At 41.7% G+C, this 12,590-nt stretch overlaps 1 protein-coding gene across 2 annotated transcripts in view; it reads right to left on the bottom strand.

Annotated features, from left to right (window-relative positions):
* Nucleotides 1–12,590, bottom strand: part of unc5db (unc-5 netrin receptor Db) — a 232,721-nt gene that overhangs the window by 138,683 nt on the left and 81,448 nt on the right. The gene's annotated exons all lie outside the window — the stretch shown is intronic.

The raw sequence follows: 12,590 nt of genomic DNA, 5'->3' as shown, positions 1-12,590 counted from the left end.
TGGTTGCCATCGATTTTAAGACACGTGATGTCTGGTGGAAGGATGCTATACGTCAATGAGTCTCCTTCGCCACTAGGGGAGATAAAGTCCTAGACCACTGTTATTCTACCCACAAGCAAGCATTCAAGGGCCTTGTCCGCCATTCGGCAAATGGATCATAACTCCATACTCCTGCTTCCTGTTTACAAGCAAAAGCTCAAAAAGGATGTACCCATGACTTTCTCCGTTGAGAAATGGTCACCAGAATCAAAGATTATGCTACAGGACTGTTTTGCTAGCACTGATTGGAATATGTTTTGAGACTGCGCCGATAACGTCGATGAGCTTACCACCTCAGTCACTGGCTTCACTAGGAAATGCATTGATGACATTGTCCCCACAGTGAAGGTTCGCTGCGGAATTAACTAAACTAAAGGACAGGGCTACCGCACACATGGCTATCGCAGACTACCCTGAGGCTACGGCTGAGGACAAGAACAAGTACAAAAAGTCCCGCTATGATCTCAGCAGAGTCATCAAAAGAGCAAAAGGACAATATAGGAGTAAGGTGGAATCCTATTACACAGCCTCAAACGCCCACCAAGGGGCAGGGGATACAGTCCATTACGGATTACAAAGGAAGACCCAGTCGTGATCTGCCCAACGATGCCTCTCTACCAGAAAAACTCAATGCATATTATACACGCCTCTACAATAACAACATTGTGCCGGGTGTGAGGGCCGCCACTGACCTCAGAGGACTGGGTGATCTTACTCTCGAAAGTTGACGTGAAAAGTCTTTAATCAGGTCAAAACCCACAAGGCCGCATGGCCCGATGATATTCCCGGATTCATTCTCAGAGCATGTGCACATCTGTACTCATGAAGTGCTTTGAGAGGCTGGTTATGGCACACGTCAACTCAATCAATCCAGACACCCTCGACCCACTCCAATTTGCATACCACCCCAACAGATCCATAGATGACACAATCTCAATTGGACTCCACACTGCCATCACAAACCTAGATAAGAGGAATACCTACGTGAGAATGCTGTTAATTGACTACAGCTCAGCGTTCAACACCATTGTCCCCTACAAGCTTGTCACCAAGCTTAGGACCCCAGGACTGAACCCCTCCCTCTGCAAATTGGATCCTGGACTTCCTGACTGGCCGACCCCAGGTGGTGAGGGTAGGCAACATCACTTTCGCCACGCTGACCATCAACACGTGGGCCCCACACGGGTGTGTGCTTAGACACCTCCTGCACTCTGTTCACCCATGACTGCGTGGCCATGCACGATTCCAACACCATCATCAAGTTTACTGACGACATGACGGTGGTAGGTCTGATTACCGGTGACGATGAGACGGCCTACAGGGAGGAGGTCAGTGACCTGGCAGTGTGGTGCCGGAACAACAACCTCTCCCTCCAAGCCATTAAGACCAAGGAGCTGATCGTGGACTACAGGAAGGGCTGGGGGCGGGGGGAGCATGCCCCAATCCACAGGGCTGCAGTGGAGCAGGTCGAGAGTTTCAAGTTCCTCGGTGTCCAAATCACAAAGGACTCAAAATGGTGCACACACGCACGCAGTTGTGAAGAAGGCATGACAGCGCCTCATCCCCCTAAGGAGGTTGAAAAAGTTTGGCATGGTCCCTCAAGTACTCAAAAAGTGCTTCAGCTGTACCATTGAGAGCAACTTGACTGGCTGCATCACTGCTTAGTATGGCAATAGCACCACCCGCGATCGCATGGCACTACAGAGGGTGGAGCAGACAGCCCAGTACATCACTGGGGCTGAGCACCTTGCCATCAAGGACCTCTATATCAGGCGGTGAGAAAGGAAGGTCCAGAAAATCGTTAAAGACTCCAGCCACCTAAGCCAGAGACTCTCTCTGCTTCCGCACGGCAAGCTGTACCGGTGGTCCTGAACAGCTTCTATCCCCAAGCCATAAGACCGCCAAATAGCTAACTAATAGCTAACAAAATGGCTACATGAACTATCTGAGTTGACCCTTGTATTTTATTTTCGCACCGTCTCTATGCACACTCACAGGGCCCTACACACTCAGGCACACCGACACTCCAACACACACACAAACACTCACTTCATAATTTGCTCACACACACACATAGCCATACATTTATACTGACTCTACACCCACTCACATACAATCATCATAAACGCTGCTGCTACTCTGTTTATCATATATCCTGATGCCTAGTCACCTTACCCCTATACATATCTACAGCTATCACCCCAGTATCCCTGCACATTGTAAATAAAGTACTAGAACTGACTGATATAGTATATAGTATGCGTACTTACTTTCTCATGTTCTTCTTATTTCTTATTTTATTTCTTGTGTGTTTTTGTTCTACCTTATGTTATTTTTAGAATTAAATTGTTATTGATTACTGCATTGTTGGGATTAGAGTTTGAAAGAAAGGTATCTCACTGTAGTAGTGCAGGTAGTGACAATGATATTCACCATAAGCACATCACACCACTGTTAGAAAATAAAGTTCCTCTTCCTCTTTTCAAACCAACAAGTCTTCTAGAGTGCTTTACCCCAAGGTTTAAGTTGTCTACTCTCCAGATAATATGCAATGGACTCCTGTGCCATTAAACAGCACTAGCACCTCTCTAAGGCACTTCCTACTGTCCCATAGTATATATGCTTGCTTCACACAGTGGCACTAAACACCAACCTACACACCATTATATTAGGACAATTGATCACTGTTAACGATAGCCCCCTAGTATGACTACGGGGACCTTTTATATCTGTCCTTTGTAAAGCTTTATCAGAAGGCTGTGTCCCAAATGGCACCCGATTCCCTTTATAGTGCACTACTTTTGACCAGGGTTCATAGGACTTTGGTCAAAAGTTGTGTACTACTGTATATAGAGGACAGGGTGCCATTTGAGATGAAGGCAGGATGAATTGACCCCAAGTGCCCACTAGGGAAATAGGATACATGTGTCAGATGGGGGGGGGGGGGGGGGGGGATCAGAGAAGTGATTGTAACCTCAAGCATTTTGATAGAGTGACTCTTTTGGACATATGTGCATCTGTTGATTTACTTACTTCAGTACATCCATCAGACACCACAAAGACTGACGAATGTGAACTAATGTGTTTCTACGACTCTTGTTTCTACAATTCAGTGTTGGATTAGTTTACTTTTCAAGCCATGGCTTTTTATATGGCCAAGAGAATATTGTAAATTTTGTTTATAACAAGCTAGTCACTGACAAAAGAAGCATCAATGAAAAAACAGGATACTCACTGAAGAAAGTGGATGAAGATGCAGAGTGCACATAAAATAAAAAAGAGAACACATTCATTTCAACATCTTCATCTTTATTATTGTCACATACAGTATTTATGTTACTCCTACTACTAGCCTACCTCATACATGACCACTAGACTGACAGCCAGGGTTGTTGAGACCAGGATGCATCATGGCACCATAAACGACCACCTTAGAACAAGTGCAGTCAATCAGTGCCTGGTCTGAGGTAATACAACACTGAGACCAGGGCTCAGCTTTAGAGGCAGTAGCAGATTTATAGGAAATACAGTATAAAAAGGAATACTTTGACAGGCACTTGTTACTGTGTTATTGTACTTGTCCTGTCCATACAACATAAAGCCAGCTAGTGGATACAGGCCCTCAACCCTGTATGCACGCACAGCAACACACACACATACGTACACACACTTGTCCACACTAATGACTGAATATATGAATGGACAAAGCCATCGATCACGTGACACCATTCATTCCTATATGAAGACTCAATAGCGCATTGAAGCCAAATTACGTCGGTTAAAATGTGAAAGTGACGTTGCAGGTTAGCTCAGTGCTGACCCCTCTCATTGAGTAACTGAAGTTTAAGGGTGACCAGTGTATTGCAGGCTGCCATTAGCAACTAAATTATCCTCATAACTTCTTCTGTGTGAATGGAGAACTCAAACTTTTGTTGGCATCAAAAATGGAAAACAATTGGTTTTCAATATAACCTTTACTGAGTGGATATACTAATCTGTATTTGATGTTTAAAAAATACACTTAAGAGACTGAGATATGCATACGGTAAAACATCTGCTCATGCAGGAAACACAAGATGTTTATGAACGTTGTTTGGCTCTAGGCCAGCCATTCCCAAACTAAGGGTAGCAACCCCATGTGGGGTCGCCTGATATGAAAACGGGGTCGCAGGAGAATTTCCAAAATCCTGGTAAAAAACTAAAACATTATAATATCGTCTTTGTCTCTCAAAATCATTGTAATGTGGTTAACCTTAAAAATCTAAATGAAAATTATTCTAAATGAAAAGTTAAAATTCAACCAGAGCCATTCGACCGTTGCACTTGAATCATTCCCACGGTGAACGGCTATGCCCGCTACGCAATTAATCCGCACACTATTGCAGACTTTGATATTACCGTCCGCAATTGATATGGTGAGAACAATGTGTGGGGAGGCAGAGGCACAGAAACTCACATCAATACCTTTGTCAGATGACAGTGTGAAACTAAGAATTGATGCTATAGCTAGCAATCAAGAGGAAACTGACTGAATGACTCAAACTCCCCACCTTATGCTCTCCAAATGGACGTTAGCTGTGAGGGCCAAGATGCCCATGCATTTACTTTTATTCGCTATTCATGTCGGAGGATGCTATTCATGAGGACATACTGTTCTTTCTCACAATTCCCGGGCAGGAAACGGCATAGGGGATGTTCAGTGTGCTGCGTGGCTATATTGACAAAAAAAACTGATTCCATGGTATTGAATGGTGGGCTTTTGCACAGATGGGGCTCTATCTATCATGGAAAGGCTGGCAGGCCTCTGCAGTGTAGTTATGCATGTGTCACCCTCTGCCATATGGACGCATTGTATGATACATCCACTGAGCTATAATGGATACATACCAAGAGCAACTGGGGGCAAAAGAGCTGAGCGCAGAATTCTGAGATATGAAGCAGGTAACTTCCATCGTAAACTACATCGTGCACGCCTGTGCGCAAAACAATTTGGAGATATGGGATCAGAGCATGGACATTTTATATTTCACACCAAGGCTTGGTGATTATCGAGGGGGAGTGTTGCAAAGGTTTTTCGAATTGAGAGAGGAACTGTTGTCATACACAATGTATGTAAAAAACACTGTTGACTTTCTGTGAAATGAAAATAATATATATCCTTGCCTAAGTAACAGACATATTTGGGAAACTGAACGAACTGAACGCAATCATGCAGGGGAAATACAAAAAACATTCTACATATGTGACCCGTTTCGGGAAACTATGCGTATGTCGCAAGTCACGACTTCACAGGAGAGCCATTTGAATTCATACATTTTTTTTTATGTGTTTGTTTGGCATAAATGCCTTCTGGAACATGTGAACTGTCATGTGCCTTAACTTCGCTAGGATAGGGGGCAGCATTCGGACAAATGTGAACTAATGTGTTTTTACGACTAATGTGAACTAATGTGTTTCTACGACAAATCCAACCAGGAAGTGGGAAATCTGAGGTTTGTAGTTTTTTTTAAGTGATTGCCTATCCTGTGTCTGTGGGGTCAGATTGCACTTCCTAAAGCTTCCAGTAGATGTCAACAGTCTTTAGAAGTTGTTTCAGGCTTGTATCGTGAAAAGGGATCGAATAAGAACTGTTTCAATAAGTGTTCAAGCTGAAAGACATTAGTTTAGTCTCGCGCGTGGCCGTGAGCGCGACGCTCGTTCTCCTTCCTTTCTAATGACAACGGAATTGTCCGGTTGGAATATTATTGAAGATTTATGATAAAAACATCCTAAAGATTGATTATATACATCGTTTGACATGTTTCTACTAACTTTAATGGAACTTTTTTTACTTTTCGTCTGGACTTTTTGCCCGCGCTTTGTGCATTTGGATTACTGGACTAAACACGCGAACAAAAAGGAGGTATTTGGGCATAAAGATGAACTTTATCGAACAAAACGAGCATTTATTGTCTAACATGGAGACCTGGGAGTGCCATCAGATGAAGATCATCAAAGGTAAGTGATTAATTTTAACGCTATATCTGACTTTTGTGACACCTCTCCTTGGTTGGAAAATGGCTGTATGATTTTCTGTGGCTAAGCGCTGACCTAACATAATCACATGGTGTGCTTTCGCCGTAAAGCCTTTTTGAAATCGGACACAGCGGCTGGATTAACAAGAGGTTTATCTTTAATCCTATGTATAACACTTGTATCTTTCATCAATGTTAATGATGAGTATTTCTGTAATTTGATGTGGCTCTCTGCAATTTCACCGGATGTTTGTTTGAGACAATGCATTTCTGAACATAACGCGCCAATTTCAAATGTGGTTTTTGGACATAAAGATTAACTTTATCGAACAAAACACACATTTATTGTCTAACATGGAGTCCTGGGAGTGCCATCCGGTGAAGATCATCAAAGGTTAGTGATTAATTTTAACGCTATTTCTGACTTTTGTGACACCTCTCCTTCTTTGGAAAATGGCTGTATGGTTTTCTGTGGCTAGGCGCTGACCTAACATAATCGATGGTGTGCTTTCGCCATAAAGCCTTTTTGAAATCGGACACTGTGGCTGGATTAACAAGAAGTTTATCTTTAAAATGGTGTATAATACTTGTATGTTTGAGGAATTTTAATTATGAGATTTCTGTTGTTTGAATTTGGCGGCCTGCAATTTCACTGGCTGTTGGCGAGGTGGGACGCTCACGTCCCGAACAATCCCAGAGAGGTTAATAACAACCTTTTATGCCATCTGTAAATATGAATAAAATTGTTAAATTAGGAGCCTTGTTGGTTAAGCCACAGAAAAAGTCAGCAACCTTTCCATTAGCCATGATTGGCTGAGATAATGAGTGGGCTGGACATGCCGAGAGAGGAGTTTGGATTGGTCTGCCATATAGAGGGCTTCTGTCTATTTGAACTGGTCAGTTTGTGTTGGTAATTCTGTCGAACGCAGATTTTTTTTAAATGTATCGTGTAGTGGAGTTGCATAAGTGTGGCTCTCCACTTTCTGGACGATCGAGTTTTGAAATCAGTGGAATTAGAGTATGATAGCTAAAGAGATGGCGAAAACACCTGTCTCCGGATTACATCAAACTAATTGCAACGTGGCATGGCATCAATGACAGGGAGACGCGCCCATCATGCATGATGATATATACGGATAAGATAGCCTTGCTAGATACATTTTCAGATATTACAGGTCTCTAATTTTGGCAGAAAGTGGTTTCATTTCAAGCTAAAGTGTACTGTTAGCTGGCTAGCTCCCTAGCTAACGTTACGTGTATGACGTTATTATTCGTATCCCAGAACCATTTGCTTTGCTAGTTAGAGCCTAATGTTAGCTAGCTAATATTGAACCTGGTTGGTTAGGTCCCAGCAGATTCATGCAGGGTAGTAACAACATGATTTGGCACTATGTTCATTGTTGTTTAACTAGCTAACGTTAGCTGGCTGGCTCGTTAGCTAATGTTACGTGACGTGTGTGATCTTACACGTTGTTTACCTAACTAGGTTCATTGTTTACCTAGCTAGCTAGCTAGCTAGCTACATGTCTTATTAAGCTAAAGTGTACAACACCCATTGAATATGGCCAGTGTCAGTAAACGTCGGCAAAAAAGCATAATGAAATTGTTGCCAGCAGAGCTGGTTAGGCTGTTTTCATGTAATCCAGAGTTAACCTGTTGGGTCTAGGGGGCAGCATTTGCACGTCTGGATAAAAAAAATGTACCCGATTTAATCTGGTTACTAATCCTACCCAGTAACTAGAATATGCATATACTTATTATATATGGATAGAAAACACTCTAAAGTTTCCAAAACTGTTTGAATGGTGTCTGTGAGTATAACAGAACTCATTTGGCAGGCAAAACCCTGAGACATTTTCTGACAGGAAGTGGATACCTGATGTGTTGTATTGACTTTAAACCTATCCCATTGAAAAACACAGGGGTTTAGGAATATTTTGGCACTTCCTATTGCTTCCACTAGATGTCACCAGCCTTTACAAAGTGTTTTGAGTCTTCTGGAGGGAGATCTGACCGAACAAGAGCCATGGAACGATGATGGCCCATTAGACACCTTGCGCGCGAGTTGATGTTGGGTACCCTCGTTCCAATACGTTATAAAAGAGTATGCATTCGTCCACCTTGAATATTATTCATGTTCTGGTTAAAAAAGGCCCTAATGATTTATGCTATACAACGTTTGACATGTTTGAACGAACGGAAATATATTTTTTCCCCTCGTTCATGACGAGAAGTCCGGCTGGCTTACATCATGTGCTAACGAGACGGAGATTTTTGGACATAAATGATGAGCTTTTTTGAACAAAACTACATTCGTTATGGACCTGTGATACCTGGAAGTGACATCTGATGAAGAGAATCAAAGGTAATGGATTATTTACATAGTATTTTCGATTTTATATCTCCCCAACATGACGTCTAGTCTGTATCGCAACGCGTATTTTTCTGGGCGCAGTGCTCAGATTATTGCAAAGTGTGATTTCCCAGTAAGGTTATTTTTAAATCTGGCAAGTTGATTGCGTTCAAAAGATGTAAATCTATAATTCTTTAAATGACAATATAATATTTTACCAATGTTTTCTAATTTTAATTATTTAATTTGTGACGCTGACTTGACTGCCGGTTATTGGAGGGAAACGATTTCCTCAACATCAATGCCATAGTAAAACGCTGTTTTTGGATATAAATATGAACTTGATAGAACTAAAAATGCATGCATTGTCTAACATAATGTCCTAGGAGTGTCATCTGATGGAGATTGTAAAAGGTTAGTGCATCATTTTAGCTGGTTTTATGGTTTTGGTGACCCTGTCTTTGACTTGACAAAACATTACACACAACTCTTGTAAATGTACTGTCCTAACATACTCTAAATTTATGCTTTCGCCGTAAAACCTTTTTGAAATCGTAAAACGTGGTTAGATTAAGGAGATGTTTATCTTTCAAATGGTGTAACATAGTTGTATTTTTGAAAAATTTGAATTTTGACATTTATTTGGATTCAAATTTGCCGCTCTTGAAATGCACCTGCTGTTGATGGAGTGCACCACGGGTGGCACGCTAGCGTCCCACCTAGCCCCAAGAGGTTAAACAAATCATCAGCAGAGCATCAAGTGTTAGCACTGAATGCTGAGAGCGAAACGAGATGGGTGGGGCTAAAGTTTAAGAGGGTGTGAATGATGCTGAATGGCTGTAGACAAATAAGAGCTCAAATAAGAGCTCTTCACTAGATACCAAAACATTTAAAGGCCATTTTCTCAAAAGTGAATTTACAAGTTTATCAACTTTCAAAGCAGAATTACTTTCCTATTGTTCCTCAAAAATACAGTGTATTACATACCATTTTGTAACTCTGAGTCTCTCCTTTTATCCAATGTAAAAAAAAAAAACACAATTTCAAATTTTGCTACATAAGACCAAATCCAGGTGGTGAGTCACATATGACCGAATCAGCGAAATCTGATTGACTGTGATCCTGTCTCAGTTGACATGTCGGTAAGTGAAAGCAAACAGCTGATCAAGCTGTTGTGTGACGGAATGCTGCAGACAACGTATTCATGGGTCACTATGGAGGAGTTTTGCTTCATCACTCAAAGAGAATACTGTGCCATCTCTATACGATCATTTAAAAAAAAACTAATTTTACGCTGATTCAGTGTTCTCATCTGCATTAAAAACAAATATCGATCCAGGCTGGACGTGACAGAAGAGATGAGGCACACACTGTCGACCACGTCCCCTGACTTTGAGAAGCTCCGATGAGGCATATATCAAGCACACCCATCTCATTAGAGGTGGTGAGATATGAGACGTCATGTCAGATTCATTTTCAATTGACTGTCATAGCCCCACATTAAAAAGTTTGATGGTGAGTTGAGAATACAATCATAAATACTGTTAGAATGTTTTGCAATTAACTGCCATAGCCCCAATAACAAAAAAAATAACATTGGCTGTTCATAACTTTTTTTTCTTCATTTGGTTGGGGTTAGGGCTGTTATCGTGACCATATTACCGCCACATCGGCAGTCAGGAGTCATGACCACAGTCAAATTCCATGTGACCACGGTAAAAAGGCTTCCCAAAACTGCGCTCTAATGCCTCATTAGTAGCCTACCAAACTTGCTTTCAGACAGTTACTAAAGGCCGGTACTCAGTGGTCCGTTGTCCCTCTAATCACTCTGACATCAGCGCAAATGCAATCGAAAATCAAATGGAAACACTTCATGAGAGCCCTGGCATTCAGAGTTTGAGCGGAATAGGATCGATCACCTGTTGCGCATGCCAGCTTCCCATAGCTGGTTGATCCATGGAATCAAATAAGTGTCCCTGTTGAGCAACGTTTCTATAGTCTTTGTTACGCAATTGCATGAGAAAACAAAGTTTTAAAACGAGGAGGATCTATTAAAAAGAGGATCCCGTCAGCTTTGCATTGGCTAGGCTTATTATATTTATTTCTCAACTTTCCATAAATTAAACACATTGCTTGGCTTTACAAGCGGAGTAGCCTACCTGACTGGCATGAAAATGAACCGCGGGAAAAGCCTCCTCCATTTGCTATTCAAGTGCATATGGATGCCATTTTTTTCCCCCTGCCCCTGTTCCGACAGGTGCATGATAACAGCCCATTCTAAATCAAAACTCATTTCACACATATTATTTAGTATATGTAAAGACCCGTGCTTAATTTGTAAATCGGGAGGTGACGGAACAAAAAGGGAGGTCGAGAGGGGGATGACCTTGGGAGCTCTGAGGTACCGAAATGCATAAGAAGAAAAAAAAAACATATTTTTAATAAAGCTTAAGCATTTGCATAGTGGCATAGAGCAGTGGAGCTGAGGCACTTACAGAAGTGGCACACGTGGGGACAAATGTGTCCTTTTATAAAACACATTTCATGCAATTCTAAATCATTTCACATGACTGGAGACTGGCACCGCACGAATGATCGAAATGACAGGCTACTTTTGACACAGACAAACAGAGATCAATAAAGACGACCTTGTCTTCAATCCATCAATAGCCTAGGCCTAGGTATGTGGGGAGACTCACATATTGTAGGCTACAATATGAGGAGGAAATTATAGTCCTAAAAATGCTTCCCATTTCACTGATTCACCCAATGATGCCTAGCTCACTCGCCGGTGATGGGCGATGTGTTCGAGCCAAACGCCCATCTCGCTTGTTTTACTTTGAAAAACAATATTTGGAAGTTGATTCAATATTTTGGTAGCCTACAGCATATGGATTCGAGTCTTCTCTTTTCAGTAGGAGCCTTTGCATTTGAACCTGTGTTTTCCAGCAATTGTATTTCAAATATTGCAAAAAGCCAGTTTTGTCTGCATGGTGTTAAGCCTTGTTATTGGGATGCACACAATCCACAGCTTGGCAATTTTTTTAAGAAGCTATTGATCCTCTGTGGCTAAATTATAGGCCTTCTCATGGTGTAGTAGGCTATTCTGAATTATTTAATTTCTTTCTGAACAGATAGCAGTGCAAAGTTTTGACTGGCCACTAGATATTAAAGTGGATCCCAGCTTTCTCGTGCTGCTATACAGTATTTATTGCTAAATTCTTCAATTAAACATATTCATCTGCTTTACAAGTGGTGTAGCCTACCTGGCATTTAAAAAAAGCAACTGCACATAGCATCCATTCCCTAACCGAGTGCAGGCTATGGAAGCCATTTTTTTTGTGGGCCATCCTAAACAAAAAATAATTCCATACATACAGTACCAATCAAAAAGTTTGGACACTTTTTTACATCGTAGAATATAGTGAAGACATCAAAACTATGAAATAACACAAATAGAATCATGTAGTAACCAAAGAAAGTGTTAAACAAATCAAAATATGTTATATTTTAGATTCTTCAAAGTAGCCACCCTTTGCCTTGATACAGCTTTGCATTCTCTCAACCAGCTTCATGAGGTAGTCACCTGGAATGCTTTTACAACAGTCTTAAAGGACTTCCCACATATGCTGAGCACTTGTTGGCTGCTTTTCCTTCACTTTGCGGTCCAACTCATCCCAAACCATATCAATTGGGTTGAGGTTGGGTGATTGTGGAGGCCAGGTCATCTAATGCAGCACTCCATTACTCTCTTTCATGTAGCCCTGACACAGCCTGGAGGTGTGTTTTGGGTCATTATCCTGTTGAAAAACAAATAATAGTCCCACTAAGCGCAAACCAGATGGGATGGCGTATCGCTGCAGGATGCTGGTTAAGTGTGCCTTGAATTCTAAATAAATCACTGACAGTGTCACCAGCAAAGCACCCCCACAAAATCACACCTCCTCCTCCATGCTTCACAGTGGGAACCACACATGCAGAGATCATCTGTTCACCTACTCTCACAAAAACTCAGAGGTTGGAACCAAAAACGAATTGCCGATTTCTGAGGCTGGTAACTGTAATGAATTTATCGTCTACAGCAGAGGTAACTCTGGGTCTTCCTTTCCTGTGGCGGTCCTCATGAGAGACAGTTTCATCATAGCGCATTATCTTTTTTTGACTGCACTTGAAGAAACTTTCAA

Source organism: Salmo salar, chromosome 24 (assembly GCF_965601325.2).
Source record: "Salmo salar chromosome 24, fSalSal1, whole genome shotgun sequence".
Lineage (NCBI taxonomy): Eukaryota > Metazoa > Chordata > Actinopteri > Salmoniformes > Salmonidae > Salmo > Salmo salar.
The sequence above is the reverse complement of the archived record's forward strand: the minus strand, read 5'-3'. Positions and strand labels throughout refer to the sequence as shown.